At 45.0% G+C, this 17,959-nt stretch overlaps 1 protein-coding gene across 9 annotated transcripts in view; it reads left to right on the forward strand.

Annotated features, from left to right (window-relative positions):
• Positions 1–17,959, forward strand: part of CA10 (carbonic anhydrase 10) — a 509,308-nt gene that overhangs the window by 399,436 nt on the left and 91,913 nt on the right. The gene's annotated exons all lie outside the window — the stretch shown is intronic.

Raw genomic sequence — 17,959 nt, forward strand, 5'->3', positions numbered from 1 at the left:
TTAAGCAATGAAACAGACATTCATCATGCTCATTTGTATGCTTGCTTTATAGCCATGTTTTACTTTGTATCCGATTCATTTTGCTTTCTTAATAGAATTTGATCAGATTTTGTAGTGTGGATGGGTTTGGAACTCACAATTCTGGAAAGAAATAATCATATAGAGACAGAGCAGTAGTTTTCAAACCATGTTCTAGGAACTTTGGCATTCTTTGGGAGCATAGCAATGGTTCTTCAGAGAGAAGATTAGCAACATCAGACACACTTCCCAAGCTCTCTCCCTGTAACCCACAACTACAGGGAACTATTGGGCCCCACCATCACCCCACATCAATTAAGAATGTACCCAACAGGCCTGGCTAAAACTCTGTGTCGACTCTGTGTGTGTGTGTGTGTGTGTGTGTGTGTGTCCTTGAATATACTTTAGATTCCTCAGGAACACATCAGAGAGCTTCTCACTAAATAAGTTCACTTACTGAAGACCATAGAGATAGAGAGACAAGAACTGGGAGCCATCCAGTAAAGGAAAAGTCCTTTTTTAATTTAAGAATTTTTCCCCTCTTGACTATGGGGAAGCTAGTAAAGATTTTCTGTCTTTTCTAAGCAATGAATAGCTCTCTGTATAGATTTTCATGTTTTTCTTCACAACCAGGAGTAGAAATGAAATTAGCCAGGAACATCTCTTGCACATGGCCCAGTGAAATGAACAGAACTTCTGTTTTTATCCAGTTCACTTCAGTGGACCTCTCCATCAGCAACAAAGCTGTGGGCTGCTTTGTCAGGATCAGATCCTGGCATGTCGTGAGACTCAGCAGGATCAGAGGCAGGGGTTTGGAGACATGACAGCTGTAGTGTCTTCATTTCCAAGTATCAGCACGGAAGCCATCAGAGACAGGAGGACATATTGTCAGGGCCGTCCAGCCACAAGGTCAAATAGGCCAACCTCAGTGCTGGAAAATTTGTCCATGGGAGGCTGAGATCAGGATGCAGTGTGGAAGGAGTCTGAAGAGGAGCCAGGAAGTCAAATGCTTCTAGCAGAGGGAGCTCCTAGGGGTCAGACAGGAAGGCAGACTTCGGAATCCGCAATCAGAAGCAGCGATCATGACAGTCAAAGCATGCAATTACCTGAGTCAAGATCCAAGCCCTGGCCCAGAAGATCTTAGAGTCTGCCAGCATCACTCCAGTGCCTGGGGGGATCTGCAAGTGGCGTCAAACATATAGAGGACAGGAGGACACACTAAAGAGCCCCTGGTGGCGCAGTGGTAAAACTGCCGCCCTGTAACCAGAAGGTTGCAAGTTCGATCCTGACCAGGGGCTCAAGGTTGACTCAGCCTTCCATCCTTCCGAGTTCGGTAAAATGAGTACCCAGAATGTTGGGGGGCAATATGCTAAAATATTGTAAACCGTTTAGAGAGCTTCCAGCTATAGAGCGGTATATAAATGTAAGTGCTATTGCTATATTAGAAAGCTGGTTTCCTGTGCTCCAGATGATGGTGAAAGGCTGGGAAAGTTCCTTGTTTGGGGCCCGCTGGACCTGATACGTGCTTAGGAGATCTTCCTAGTGGAATGTGCCTAGGCTCACATTTCATTAGGAACAGCTAGCCTGTGCTGCAGCCATAGATCACAGCACCATTTAAAATCCCGGAGATAATGAAACTTTTATGATATATAACAGTCAACCAGATAGTCTCTCTGGCTCAGGGTAAAATTCTGAAAGCAGCAAGTGGTATCTACTCTTCAAGACCGAGTTGTGTTTGTATAGATTTTTACATGTTTGTGTGACTTCCAGTTATAAGCTCATTTACGGTACTTAAAAGTGAGAGATACACACCCTTGTTGCAAATATTTACGAATGGCCTCTCAAATACCCTATTATTATTATTATTATTATTATTATTATTATTATTATTGAAGTACTTGAAGATTCTAGCAACAAAATTGTTTATTTTGCTGATAGCAAATAACTACTTTACAGCTGGTGCCATCTATCACTAACTGGTGATAAGTCAATTAATGCCTAGTGTTTTCGCTGGTTTTGTGAAACACCAGACACATAAAGAGTAGTAGATTGCAGTAGATTGCAGCCTTGTCAAATGATGTTGTTATAATTGATGGTAATAATTTTCTTTGTTTTACAAAGTGTGTAGCTATAGAACAGTGTTAAGAAAACAGTGTTAAGAAAATTACTCACGTCTTGAACTTCTGACACTTTTAAATTCTGTGATCAGCTGACATGTTTATTGGATTTAGTGTTCGTCATCATTGCCCAATGGAATTTCGTCCATGAAACATGCAACTATTCAAAGGCAAATGAACACTATAACCTGAAATAAACATTCCCTATAACTAGTACAGAACATGGCAGCCAGATTTATTGGAGCTGACTGCAGAGAATATGCAAATATGTTTCTTTTGTGTTTTGTTTTATTTAGTGATTTTAAATGTTTTAAATTGTGAGCAGCTTATTAGGTTTCTGGTGAAGAGAAGCAGGATACAAGCTTTTTCAACAACAAAATTTCACCAATATTAACAGATCTTCATTGGCTACCAGTTTATTTCTAGACCCACTTCAAAGTGCTGGTTCCAACCCTTTAAAGCCTTAAACAGCTTTGGACCCCAAAGGAGTCGCATCTCCTTCTACGTGAACCTGACTGCCAGTTAAGATCTGCTTCAGGTTCAAAGGACCTTTTCAGGTGACTCTGCCTTTTGAAGCTCGACTAATGGCTACCAGAAAGTAGACCTTTTTAGTTATATAATTCTCTCCTCCAAGAACAATCCACAAGAGCAAGGCAGGGGGTGTGGTAAATGAGCCGCAGGTAAGGCTCATTCCTACTCTTCTTTCCCCACCCCAGCCCCCTCCCTATGCCTTCTTTTGCCCACCGCTGTGTTAACCTGGGGCTGGTTATTAACCCTAACCCTAACCCAACTGGGTGAATAACCAGCCCACATACCTGGAGTTAGCTTGGTGGTGGGCGATACAAGGCAGAATGAGGTGGCTGGGGCAGGGAGAGAAGAGCAGGAACAAGCCTGTTTATCGTGACCCCTGCTCTGCACATATGGGCTGCTCCTGTTCTCCGCAGACACTAAAGTCGGCCCCTTAGATGCTTTCTTTTAGCTGTCAGGAGAAGTTCATCCTATCCTCCCATGCTTGCAGTGGCTTTTAATAATATCTGACATATTATTAAATGTTAATAATTTAATAATAACAAATATTCCATAACATTTAAAAATATTTCATGATATTTAATATCTGGCATGTACCTTTTCTTGCTTTGATACTTAAGCTGGTTTTGATGGATGGTTTTCTCTGCTGCTTTTATGAGGGAAGAGGAGTTGTAATTGTTATTCTTGACTGACATCCTAACACTAAGCTTATGCAACCAAAGCATGCATGCCTGTAGGGTCAGTGTGGCCCCTTGCACATGGAGGCAATTTCAACCTATTTCTCTTTCATTCAGGGACATAGGGGCATAAGAAGCTGCCATATACTGAGTCAGACCATTGGTCCATCTAACAGGAGTATTGTCTACACAGACTGGCAGCGGCTTCTCCAAGGTTGCAGGCAGGAATCTCTCTCAGCCCTATCTTGGAGATGCCAGGGAGGGAATTTGGAACCTAGATGCTCTTCCCAGAGCGGCTCCATCCCCTAAGGGGAATATCTTACAGTGCTTACACATCAGGTCTCCCATTCATATGCAACCAGGACAGACCCTGCTTAGCTAAAGAGACAAGTCATGCTTGCTACCACAAGACCAGCTCTCCTCTAACATAATTTCAGGTTGCACAGAGCACTTCCAGGGGAAAGAGAGATCAGCAAAAATCACTTCCTCTGCACAGGAGTGGCCACGCTGCTGAAGCAGGACCAGAGCATGGTCATATTTCCTTTGGCTGCACACACACATACACAGCTTTTTGTCTTTTGTCTTTAATAAAACAAATATTAAGAATGCATCCTAAAGAGCAGGCCATATGTGAAATACCAACTATATATTGCAGCACACTAGAGCCCTATTCAGACATTATGCTGTAGATGTGTACAGGTGTCTGTACACTTGTACATGTTTTCATGTGAATGGTTGTACATGCATTCATTTGGAAATTGAACCTGGAGTATAAGCCCCTCAAATGCAGAGTACAGAAAGGAACATGCCAATGCCAGAAGCCTCCAAGCTAAGATGGGTGAGCTGGAGTGCTTGGTTGCTAACACAGAAATAGATATAGTGGGCATGACAGAAACATGGTGGAACAGTGAGAACCAGTGGGACACTGTTATCCCTGGATATAAACTCTATAGAAAGGACAGTGAGGGGCACCTTGGAGGTGGAGTAGCACTGTATGTTAAGGAAGGGATCGAATCTAACAAGCTAGAAAGCATAGGTGGACTGGAGTCCTCTACAGAAACCCTGTGGGTGACAATACAAGGCCTGAAAGGGGACGTGCTGTCGCCCTCTGGATCAAAACGCTGACAGTGACTGGGAGTTGCAGGAGGAAATCAGAGAGGCATCAAGGAGAGGCAGGGCTGTAATAATGGGTGACTTCAATTATCCACACATAGACTGGGGAAATTCACAGTCAGGTAATGACAAAGAGGTCAATTTTCTAGATACGCTAAATGAATGTGCCCTAGAACAGTTGGTCTTGGAATGAACCAGAGAGAAGGCGAACTTGGACTTAATTCTGAGTGACACCCAGGACCTGGTGTGTGATGTCAGTGTCAACAACCCTTTAGGGAACAGTGACCATAGTGCCATCAAACTCAGCATACATGCGGGGAGAGAATCATCAAGGAAGTCTAACACAGACAGGGAGTTTACTCAAAACCACAATACTAGAAACCCAGTTAGATTGTATACCCAAAAGGAGGAAAGGTACCACTAAGTCCAGGATGATGCCAGCATGGCTAACAGGTACCATCAAAGGAGCCATAAAAGGGGAGAAGACTTCCTTCCGAAATTGTCCAAATGAAGAGAACAGAAAGGAACACACACTCTGGCAAAAGAAATGCAAGGTGACATTAAGGGAGGCAAAAAAAGAGTTTGAGGAACATTTAGCCAAAAGTATCAAGGGGAATAACAAAAACCTCTTTAAATACATCAGAAGTAGAAAACCTGCCAGGGAGGCGGTTGGACCATTAGACAATGAGGGAGGGGAAGGGATTATTAAGGAGGATATGGAGGTTGCAGAGAAGTTCAATGAGTTCTTTGCGTCCATCTTCACGGCAGAGGAAACTAAGCATATACCTGTTCCTGAACCAGGCTTTTTAGGGATGGAGGCTAAAGAACTGAGTCAGATAGAAGTGACAAGAGATGATGTACTAAACTGTCTGGAAATACCCAAAACTAACAAATCACCAGGGCTGGATGGCATCCATCCAAGAGTCCTCAACGAACTCAAATGTGAAATTGCCAACCTCCTTGCTAAAATATATAACTGATCCCTGCAATTGGGCTCTGTACCAGAGGACTGGAGAGTAGCAAATGTAACACTGATTTTCAAAAAGGGATCCAGGGGTGATCCGGGAAATTACAGGCTGGTTAGCTTAATGTCCATTCCAGGCAAATTGATGGAAAGTATCCTCAAGGATAAAATTGTAAAGCACATAGAAGAATAGGCCCTGCTGGGAGTGAACCAGCATGGCTTCCGCAAAGGTAAATCTTGCCTCACCAACCTTTTGGCGTTCTTTGAGAGTGTCAACGAGTGTGTGGATCAAGGTGATCCAGTTGACATAGTATACTTGGACTTCCAAAAAGCTTTTGACAAAGTTCCTCATCAAAGATTCCTGAGGAAACCTAGTGGTCATGGGATAAGGGGACAAGTACATGTGTGGATTGCTAACTGGTTGAAAGACAGGAAACAGGGGGTAGGTATGAATGGAGAGTTTTCACAATGGAGGGAAGTAAGAAGTGGGGTCCCCCAGGGATCTGTACTGGGACCGATGCTTTTTAATTTATTCATAAATGATCTAGAAGCAGAGGTAAGCAGCGAGGTGGCCAAATTTGCAGATGATACCAAACTCTTCCGGGTAGTGAAATCCAAAACGGATTGTGAGAAGCTCCAAAAGGATCTCTCCAAACTGGGGAAGTGGGCAACAAAATGGCAAATGTGGTTCAGTGTTGGCAAGTGTAAGGTGATGTACATTGGGACGAAAAACCCCAACTTCAGGTATACGCTGATAAGATCTGAGCTTTCGGTGACTGATCAGGAGAGGGATCTTGGGGTCGTGGTGGACAGCTCATTGAAAGTGTCAACTCAATGTGCAGCAGCTGTGAAAAAGGCCAATTCCATGCTAGCGATCATTAGGAAGGGGATTGAAAAGAAAACGGCTAATATTATAACGCCCTTATACAAAACTATGGTGTGGCCACACTTGGAGTACTGCATACAGTTCTGGTCACCGCATCTAAAAAAGGGCATTGTAGAACTAGAAAAGGTGCAGAAGAGGGCAACCAAGATGATCAGGGGTCTAGAGCACCTTTCTTATGAGGCAAGACTACAACACCTGGGGCTTTTTAGTTTAGAAAAAAGACGACTGCGGGGAGACATGATAGAGGTCTATAAAATCATGCATGGTGTGGAGAAAGTGGATAGAGAGGAATTCTTCTCCCTCTCACATAACACTAGAACCAGGGCTCATCCGATGAAATTGATTGCTGGGAAATCTAGGACCAGAAAACAGAAGCACTTTTTCACACAACGCATAATCCACTTGTGGAATTCTCTGCCACAAGATGTTGTGACAGCCAACAACCTGGATGGCTTTAAGAGGGGTTTGGATAACTTCATGGAGGAGAGGTCTATCAACGGCTACTAGTCGGAGGGCTGTGGGCCACCTCCAGCCTCAGAGGTAGGATGCCTCTGAGTACCAGTTGCGGGGGAGTAACAGCAGGAGAGAGGGCATGCCCTCAGCTCCTGCCTGTGGCTTCCAGCAGCATCTGGTGGGCCACTGTGCGAAACAAGATGCTGGACTAGATGGGCCTTGGACCTGATCCAGCAGGGCTGTTCTTATGTATTTATGAACTGTAATATTATGGACTATTCAGATGATACTTGATGTGCTGGCTTGAGAACACAAAATAAGTATGTAAACACACACATCCTTCTCCCGTCCTGACATGCCAGGGCACCCTTCCCTAATTACGTGTGGGCAGGGGGGCGAGGGGAAGTTTGTCTCAACTGCTTATCTACACAAATGAACCATCCCCCTTGTGATTAGGGAAAATGAGATTTCTTCTGCTAAAATTCTCCTGCACACATCATTGTGAACAAATTTCCCAGTTTTTTTATTTGTAAGTGATTACCTGGATGCTACAGATTTACAGCTGCTGAACATGTCATGCATGATATGCTTGGTATTTCTTTTGTCTAAGCACTGCCTCTCAAATTACAGCACAGAAGCTAGTTCAAATAGAACAAGTGTTCACTTTAAGAAAGTATTAAAAATATATTATTGTGCTGATTACAATGCTTTGCTAGAATGGCTGAGCTTGCTACTGTTCATCTCATAAGTGAGTGTGTTTGGAACCTATTGGGAAATGTAAACGAAAACCCACCCTAGTAGAAAACACACACACACACACACACACACACACACACACACTGTTGAAAACAGTTTTTGAGATCAGACATTTTGTAAAGGTTACCCAATAAAAATGGATAGCATACAATACCTTTTATTTATATGTATTTATTGTTCAGTTTCTATACCGCTTTTCATTAAAATAATCTCAAAGCAGTTTACACTATAATGAAAACAATGCACAATTAAAAGTACAGATATTAAATATAAATATAATATATCTATATAAAAGTTAAAAACATATAAAACAGTAATACAGTCATCCCTTGCCAACTGCGAGTGTTCCTTTCTGGGAAAACACTGCAGTTGTCAAATTTGCGGTTGGCAAGCCATTAAAACTAATGAGAAACAAGGGGTTAGGGGAAGTGCGGTCAGGAAAAGACTGCAAAATACAGTTAAAAATAGAAGAAAATCACTCCCAAACCCCTGAAGATCACCCTCTGAGCCTTGAAATTTGCAAAACAAAACAAAAAAACCCCACCCCCAAATTACAAATAAATCTCACCAAACTGCAGATACTTGGGTTGCGGTTGGCGAGACCTGCCACAATTTCCCAGTCGATTGGGAAAACCATGGTTGTTGAGGGATGGCTGTACACAACACCCAGAGGAACAGCAGTAAAAACAATACTTTCATTTAAAATCCTGGGTGAAGAGCCACATCTTGTTTTCTAAAAACTGTTATGGAAGCTGAGGAGCGCATGCCAGCTAGGAGAACATTCCAAAGCTTGGGGGCAATGATTTAGACCCTGACCCGTGTGCACGACAGCCAAGCCTCTCTCATCATTGGCACGCGGAACAGAGCCCCCTCCGAGGATCTTGTCAAGCGGACAGAAAGCCTTGTGAACAGGTGGCCCGGCAGATATCCAGGGTCTAAACCATTAAGGGCTTTAAAGGTCAAAACCAGCAGCTTGAATTGGACCTGGAAAGAAATTGGTAGCCAGTGCAGATCTTTCAGAATGGGTGCAATATGATCCCAACCGGCAGCTCCATACAAAATCCTACCTGCTGCATTTTGCACTAGCAAAATGAAGCTCAAGCTGTGCAGAAGCACCTCTGGCCATGCCTCCACCTGAGCATCCCAAAGCAGAGCCGGGTCCAGCAGTACTCCCAAGTAGGGGTGTGCAATTTGGATTTTCGGTGATTCGGTTCGGGACCCGAACCGAATCACCCCTGTTCTGTTTTGTACCCGAATATGGGCCACCCGAATCACCCTTGATTCGGTTCGGATTCGGATTTAATCCGAATCCGAATCTGAATCGATTCGGGGGGGACAGGGGCCCAGGGGCAAAATATTGGGGTGGGGTGGTAGTGCCCAATGGGTGGAAGCTACCACCCCAATTTCAGGGGGATTGGGCAAAGGGCTGATTTGGGGGGAATTTCTGAAGTTTTGTGTCTTTGGGGCAGATTGGGTCAGAAAGTGGGGCCTGTGGCAGAATAGTGGGGTGGGGTGGTAGTGCCTAATGGGTGGAGGCTACCACCCCAATTTAAGGGGGATTGAACAAAGGGCTGATATTTTGGGAATTTTTGAAGTTTTTGTGTCTTGGGGCAGTTTGGGGGCAGAAAGTGGATCTGCCCCAAAAGAGTGGGGTGGGGTGATAGTGCCTATTGGGTGGAGGCTACCACCCCAATTTCAGGGGGATTGGGCAGAGGGCTGATTTTTGGGGAATTTTTGAAGTTTTGATGTCTTTGGGGCAGATTGGGGGCAGAAAATGGATCTGCCCCAAAAGAGTGGGGTGGGCTGGTAGATAGTGCCTAATGGGTGGGGGCTACCACCCGTCCCCAATTTCACCCATCCCCTCAGAAGTTTTTCTGAAGGGATGTTATTCCCTTATTTTCTGAGGTGTGAATTCTCATTCTATGATAGCAAATGAGATTTTTTTCCAATTAAACAACTCACATGACCCCACTTTCACTTTTTCACACTCTCATTTACTAAGACTATGATGAATGGATCAATCTAGCACACTGCACCTTATGAAGAAAAACCTCAGAAATTCACCAAAATTCAGCCCTCTGCCCAATCACTCTGAAATTGGGGTGGGTGGTAGCCTCCACCCATTAGGCACTATCTACCAGCCCACCCCACTCTTTTGCGGCAGATCAACTTTCTGCCCCCAATCTGCCCCAAAGACACCAAAACTTCAAAAATTCCCCAAAAATCAGCCCTCTGCCCAATCCCCCTGAAATCGGGGTGGTAGCCTCCACCCAATAGGCACTATCACCCCACCCCACTCTTTTGGGGCAGATCCACTTTCTGCCCCCAAACTGCCCCAAAGTCACTAAAACTTCAAAAATTCCCAAAATATCAGCCCTCTGCCCAATCCCCCTGAAATTGGGGTGGTAGCCTCCACCTATTAGGCACTACCACCCCACCCCACTCTTTTGGGGCAGATCCACTTTCTGCCCCCAAACTGCCCCAAAGTCACTAATACTTCAAAAATTCCCAAAATATCAGCCCTTTGTCCAATCCCCCTGAAATTGGGGTGGTAGCCTCCACCCACTGGGCACTACCACCCCACCCCACTCTTCTGCCCCTGGCCCCACTTTCTGCCCCAATCTGCCCCAAAGACACAAAAACTTCAGAAATTCCCCCAAAATCAGCCCTTTGCCCAATCCCCCTGAAATTGGGGTGGTAGTCTGCACCCATTAGGCACTATCACCCCACCCCACTCTTTTTGCCCAGATCCCATGCTATGCCTCTGAACTGCCCCAAAGTCACTAAAACTTCAAAAATTCCAAAAAAATCGGTCATGAGCCGAATGACCCGAATTTTTCGGCCCCAAAATTCGGGTGATTCAGCTCGGTCCCGAAAAATATCGGGGGGCATCGGGGGTGATTCGGTTCGGCCCTGAATCACCCGAAATTGCTCGTTTCGGGCACAGATCGATCTGTGCCCGAAATTTTTTGCACATCCCTACTCCCAAGCTGTACACTTGCTCTTTCAAAGGCAATGTAACCCCATCCAGAGCCAGTTGAATCCTTTCATCCTGACTGGCTCACCTACTGACCAACAGCACCTCTATCTTGTCTGGATTCAGTCTCCGTTTACTAGCCCACATCCAGCCTATCACAGCCTCCAAGCCCACATCCAGCCCATCACAGTTTTTGCAAAGTTATTGCAAAACTAAGAAATCATTACAGTACAAAATTACTTTGGTAAAACTCTAGGGTATGCAGAAAGTCTAGCATTCTCCTAATTCATATTAAGAAAATGGAAAAGTTTACCTATTACTCAAGTACCCTTTCCACATTCTCCCAGCCACCTGAGAGGTGCTTATCCATTTAAATCCATCTATTTATCACTGTAGTATTCACAGCATACTGCAATTTTATTTCTCTCCATTTGATGGGCAGCAGCTCAATCCATTCCAAATGATAGCATTGTTTTAGAAGCATGTCTTTGGAACTGTCCATAAAGTATGTCACACATCATTCCAGCGGGTGCTCCTATTATATGGAGAGCCTGTTTATCAGAAAACATTTGAGGCAGCTAAGCAACCCAAACACAGGACAAGAATGATTGCTTGTGTGTTACCTGCTTTCCATGGGCGTAGCGTTTATTGGACGAGGGGGTGCAAATGTCCCAGGGCCCAGAGGGTCGGGCCCACCGCTCTGCACCACCGCCATTTCCCCTTTGGTGGTGGCGGGCAGGCTTCTCTCTCCTCCCCAGCCAGCGCACAGGCCTCCCCATTCACTGGCTGGCATGCTTGTGTCTCTCGTGCCTGCGCACAGGCCTCCCCATTGAGTAGGGAGAGCATCATGTGCTGTGACATCACAGCATGCGACGCTCTCCCTACTCAATGGGGAGGCCTGCACACAGGTGCAAGAGAAGCCAGAGCGTTGGCCAGGAAATGGGGAGGCCTGCACGCTGGACGGGGAGAAGCCTGCCCGCCACCACTACAGCTACAGAAAATAGAGGGGGACGCGCGGTAGCAGGGCTGGAGAGTGGGGGCATAGCTTTGGTGCTGGGGCACATGGGGAGCCCCCAAAACAACTTTGTCCCTGGGCCGCCAGGAGTCTCTCTACGCCCCTGAGTAGCTCTCCACTTCTATTTTGATGGCTGCCGATTCCACGGGTAGGATCCATGAGGGACCCACCCACATGGCTGTTTAAACATTTTCCCACTCCTGTGGGAGCCACACATCAGTACAAGGGGTCCCCCGCAATTGGGAGAGATGCGTTTCTTCAGGCCAGTTATTTTCTTCAAGCCAGTTATGTTGGTGCAGCTAAGGAAAATCCCTTTGACCCAATTTTGCATCCCTCTCTTACATCCCTGTTTGAATGGCGCATGACATACTTTAGGGAGAGTTCCAAATAAATACTGCTAAAATAATTATGTCATTTGGAATGCATTGAGTTGCTATCCATCAAATGGTCAGAAATAAAATTGTACCATGTTCTCCATGTTACAGCAAGCATCACAAGATCAAGTTGAAACTTGAGGCCAAGAAAGTAGCAGAAGCTTTCTTGGCCCCTTCATAATTCTGTCCTGGTCTAGATGCAGTGCTTGGGTACTGGATTTACTATCAATCCCCTCTGTCCCAAACAGATTATTGGTGCTATTATCAGAGTATTATTGGTACTATTATCAGAGTATTATTGGTATTATTATCAGAGCATATACAAGCTGAAAGGGTCCTTAGTATTAGTACATATCTTAGATAGTACATACCAAAAGGGTAGGTATCCTTTGGAATGTACTATCTATGATAGCCTACCTGCTTACTGCAAAGTTCTGTTAACTAACACAACAGTGTTTATTGAGAGGTAACTACCATAAACAATTCAGTGAGGTTAGAAAGATTTAGAAGCTTGTTGAACTTTAAAATGAATGTGTTGACTACAAGGAGGACATCACCACGAAGTCTCTGTACTCTACATTATTTATTTATTTATTTATTTGATTTCTATACTGACCATCCAAAAATGGCTCAGGGCGGTTTACACAGAGAAATAATAAATACATACATTGCTTCTAGGCCCATCTTCTCCATTCCAGTCTCTTTGTCTCGCAATTATTATTATTTTTATTTATTTATTTTACATTTTTATATCCCGCTCTTCCTCCAAGGAGCCCAGAGCGGTGTACTACATACTTAGGTTTCTCCTCACAACAACCCTGTGAAGTAGGTTAGGCTGAGAGAGAAGTGTATGCCTAGAAGTGTATGCCTACAACTCCCATAATCCCTGACTGTTGGCCCACTGTGTCTGAGGATTATGGGGACTGTAGTCCAGAAACAACTGCAGGGTTGAAGTTGTGCAGTCCTGCCTTAAGGGACGAGGCTGTAGCTCATTGGTAGAGCATCTGCTTGCATGCAGAAGGTCCCAAGTAGAGCTGGGAGATACTCCCTGCCTGAAATCTCAGAGAGCCACTGCCAGTCAATGCAAACCAGGCCTCTTCAACTTTGGCCTTCCAGCTGTTTTTTTGTTTTTGGTTTTTGGGTTTTTTTTTTTTGTTTTGGACTACAACTCCCATATTTATTTATTTATTTATTTATTTGATTCAAAAAATGGCTCAGGGTGGTTTACAACAAAATAAAAACAATTAAAACCAGCTAACAATTAAAATCAAAACTATAAACACAGAATAAAACCAATTAAATATTCAAACAGTTAAAAACCCTGGAAAACAAGGGCAAACATTTAAAACAGTTTACAACAATTTAAAAACCCTGGAAGGCCAGGCCAAACAGGTGGATTTTAAGGGCTCTCCTGAAAGACAATAATGAATTCAAATTATGGATTTCTGCTGGGAGTGCATTCCACAGCCCAGGAGCAGCTACAGAGAAGGCCCACCTCTGAGTCGCCACCAGAAGTGCCGGTGGTAACTGGAGATGGACCTCCTCAGATGACCTTAACGTGTGGTGTGGATCATGCAGAAGAAAGCACTCTCTAAGATATCTCGGACCTAAGCTGTTCAGGGCTTTAAAGGTAAAAACCAGCACGTTGTATTTTTCCTGGAAACATATTGGCAGCCAATTTAACTGTTTCAAGACAAGCATAATATGGTCTCTCCGGGTTGCCCCAAACACAATCTAGCTGCTGCATTTTGAACTAACTGAAGTTTCCGAACTATGTACAAAAGCAGCCTCACGCAGAGCACATTGCAATAGTCAAGCCTATAGGTTACCAGCTGACGCACCACTGTTCTGAGGTCATCCTCTTCAAGGAATGGGCGCAGCTGTTGAATCAGCCAAAGCTGATAGAAAGCACTCCTGGCCATGGCCTTCACCTGAGATACCAAGGTGAGGCCTGGCTCCAGGAGTACTCCTAAGCTGTGCACCTGCTCCATCTGTGGGAGTGCAACCCCATCCAGGACAGGAAGATCTAACTCACACCTCATATTCTGAGTCCCTACAGTGAGCACCTCCATCTTGCTTGGATTCAGTTCAATTTGTTATCCCTCATCCAGCCCATTACTGCCTGTAGGCAGGCATTTAGAGAATGAGTGCCATTTCCTGAAGATGAAAAGGCGAAGTAGATTTGGGTGTCGTCAGCATACTGATAACACCCAGCACCAAACGTCCTGATGACCTTACCCTGTGGTTTCATGTAGATATTGAAAAGTATTGATGACAGAATGGAGCCTTGGGGGACTCCATTTAACAGCTCTCGTTTTGAGGAGCAACTGCCACCAAGGTCCACCATCTGGAATCTACCCGAGAGAGAGGAGCAGAACCACTGCAAAGCAGTGCCCCCTATCCCCAACTCCCCCAGGCGATCCAGAAGGATACCATAGTTGATGGTATCGAACACCACTGAGAGATCCAGAAGAACCAGCAGAGTCACACTCCCTCCTTCGATTCTCTGGTAGAGGTCATCCATCAGGCCTACCAAGGCTGTCTCAACCCCATAGATAGCTCTAAAGCCAGTTTGAAATGGGTCTAAAGCCAGCTCTAAAGCCAGTTTGAAATGGGTTTCCTCCTAAACTGCCTGGAGTTAATCCCCATTCCCCAGTCACAGTGGCCAATAGCCAGGGATTATGGGAGTTGTAGCAGGGACGACGTTGAGCAGCCCTGGTGTAGACAATACTGAGCTAAAGGTCTGACTTGGTATAAGGCAGTTTTCTATGTTCCTAGGTCACTTTAAGAAACATCAACAGGCCTCCTGAACTCACCCAGTGACCTGCCTAACAAAAGAATAGCCTAGCTAGCGTTAATAAGCATAACCCCAAATTCATTACAGTATATAGTGAGATCTTTCACACAACGTCACGGCTGCTGCTGAGAGGGCTGTAGGGGAGTCAGGAACTGGCAGATGAGCAGCGGCTGTCTGTGCCTTCACCCAAACAAGCTGCAACATGGCGAAAGCTGTATCCGGGAGTGGGAGGGAGGACTAGCCTGGGCTAGGTTGCACATGTGAACAGCCTCTATATGTACAAGCATTGGCCGTTGGTTTTATTCCCAGACTGCACTGGTGCCATGCATATGAAAGGGAAGGAAAACTGACTGCATGTCAAGATTTCTCCTACTGAAATTCAGATTTGCAAATTGCCACAGGCTGTCTGCATTACATTTTGAAGCTTTTTGCTCGAAAATGACACCAGTCCATTTTAAGTATTTCAGCTCAAAGATAAGTTTACCACACTTCAGTGCTAATTAACACAGAAAATTAAGCCTCGGAGGGAAGAACCAGAAGAGGGGATGCATGTCTAATGCAAGGGTGGTACAGCCAAACTTTTGTAGACTGTAGATTTATGTTCAGCTTCAGCAGTGGGAGTCAACATGGCAATGTATCAAATAGCTAGAGAGCTAAAATACAAATCAGGAGGTAGTGGTGATATTTTAAGAAGCAGATTGGGGTTAATTTGAGAGGCACCAAATTATAGATAGCCTCATAGATAGTAAAGATGTCAAAAATGTGTTGACCTTTAAAATTTGTCTTTTACAACATAGAAGGAGCTGTAGCTCACGGGCAAAGCAGCTGCTTTACATGCAGAAGGTCCCAGATTCAATCCCTGGCATCTCCAGGTAGGGCTGGGAAAGACACTTACCTGGAACCTTGGAGAACTGCTGCCAGTTTGTTTAGACCAGGAGTGTCAAACTGCCAGCCCACAGGCCAGATCTGGCCCATGGTGCTCCATTTTCCAGCCCCCGAGCACTGCAGCTGAGCATCAACCCTGGCCACCAGCATTTCCTTCTCCCCGCCCCATCACACACTGAAGGGGTGACATTGCTCCCCACTTGTTGTGGCTGGCTGGCTCATTGGCTTGTTCCTTCCTGCCAGTATTACTCTGTCCCTCGACCCACCCCGCACTCAGAAGGAAGCATTTCTCCTTCCTTCCACACTGCCGTGCTCCTTCCCCCTGTACCCTATTGACTCTTCAGCATGCAGAGCAGTGGCAGAGCCAACAAACAGAGGCCCAGGTTCTGCACTATCCCCAGAAGCCCTGCCCTGTGCACACCAGTGACTCCCCTTGCATGCGATGTCATACGCACATGGGTGTGGCCCAATCATCAGAGGGCCTGTGGGTTTGCCGGCTGGGTGAATTTATTTCTCTTTCTCTCCCTTGCTAGAGGCCCTTCTGCTGCTCACAGCCGGGTTCTTTGAACCTGTCCGCTCAATGGTGGTTCCGCCCCTTGTGCAGAGGATGAAGAGTGGAGGGCAAGGGAGGGGAAGAGGTGGGAGGGAAGAAGGAAGGAAGAGAGCGAGAGAAATAGGAAGACAAAAGAGGAGAAAGACTAAGACAGAAGGTGGTGAGAGGTTCCTCTTCCTTCACAAGTGAGTGGCGGGCAAGCAGGGGAGGGAGGGAGGGAGGGAGGGAGAAAAAGAGGATGGAGGAAGACAGAAGGTGCGAGGTGTTTGCAAGAAAGTGGCATGAGGTGGGTGCGGTCCCCTGGAGTTGCATTGGAACCAAATCTGGCACACCACCGGATTGAGTTTGACACCCCTGGTGTAGACACTACTGAGCTAGATGGACCAATGGGCTGATTCAGTATAAGGCAACTTCCTGCATTCCTGTGTAAGAGCAGCTGGGGTAGTGCTTCCAACATGGTGTGTATGCTCATTGTACAAATGTGTCACAAAGAGGGTGCTGACACTAGGCAATCTTGATCTTTATGGCTTCACCCTTAGCCTGCCTCCCTACCCACTCAGCCTGGCACTTGGTCTCCAACCTCCCCAACAAAAGCAGAGGGCCATCACATGGTCCTTCAGAGGTCCTTCATCACATGGGCAGAACATGCATGCATTGCTTTCCTTGAGGTACCACTCTTGGTTCCTCCAAGGGTCTCTGGGGTCAGTGCACAGGACAGGAACAATGCTGGGCCTGTGACTCAGATCTGGCTTGGTTAAAATACAAACATCAAAGCGGTCTAGGAAGATCCTGGGGCTCATTATGTAAAGTATAGGAAGTCTATTCCTTCCCTAACTCATTCACATTCCTGGTTTTTATTTTAGCTCTGGACTCAGCATCGGGCAATGGGCAGGTTAATTTAATTTGCATTCATTTAGATACAACTATTCATGCATAATGAATTTGAAATATAGTAAATAGCTGCATGTGAACACATTTATATAAATTAGCTAGGAGAGCAAGATTTAATTGATTAATTGGTGCAATTAATTGATTAAAACTTAACTGCACATTTAAAATCATACCAGTTCACTTTCCAGACATGATGTACTCCTAAAAGCCTCCTTGCTTGAGCAGAGTAATACAGAGCCCAAAGGAAATGTGAAGCTGTGAGATAAGAGTGTTCAGGTCTGTGGCTATTTTGAACAAGCTATGCCTATGTTTGGAATCAACAAGACGGAAAGAGAGAAATGGGAACAAATCAGATTTTTGGAAAAGAGTCACCTCAATATCTGAGGTATCAATTGCTAGGAAAATTACTTGTGTTTCAGGATATCTCCTTGCATAAAGTAGTAACTATAAGAAGATGCAGTCCTCAGTTACATGAAACTATTATATGAATGATTAGCCTAAATGCATTTTGTGTATGTGTATCTCCGAAGGGCTTAACTCTAGAATAGCATTCATCTCTGAATCTTCCAAAATTAATGAGAGAAGGAGAAGCCAAGGATTGACAATCAAGTTGTCAGGATCTGGTTTTTTTGTTTTTAACTCACCGTTCAGTAATACTGTATGCTTTCCGGGTGGCTCAGGCAATACAAATAATATTAAGGTTCAAACAACATATGAAAATAAGAGACTTGTTAAAACAGAAGAGACAAGAAAACCATAAAACAGAAGAGGCAAGAAAACCATAAGAGCATCATAGATGAAGAATCGGACCAGGTTATATTTCCAAAGACCTGGGGAAACCAAAAGGTCTTTGCTGCCAAACAGGCATAAGAGTAGGAGCCAATGACCCTTCCTAGAGAGAAACTTCCAGAAATGGGGCACTGCAGCTTAGAAGGCCTTCTTTCTGGCAACCATC

The sequence above is a fragment of the Hemicordylus capensis genome, chromosome 2 (assembly GCF_027244095.1).
Source record: "Hemicordylus capensis ecotype Gifberg chromosome 2, rHemCap1.1.pri, whole genome shotgun sequence".
In the NCBI taxonomy this organism is placed as follows: domain Eukaryota; kingdom Metazoa; phylum Chordata; class Lepidosauria; order Squamata; family Cordylidae; genus Hemicordylus; species Hemicordylus capensis.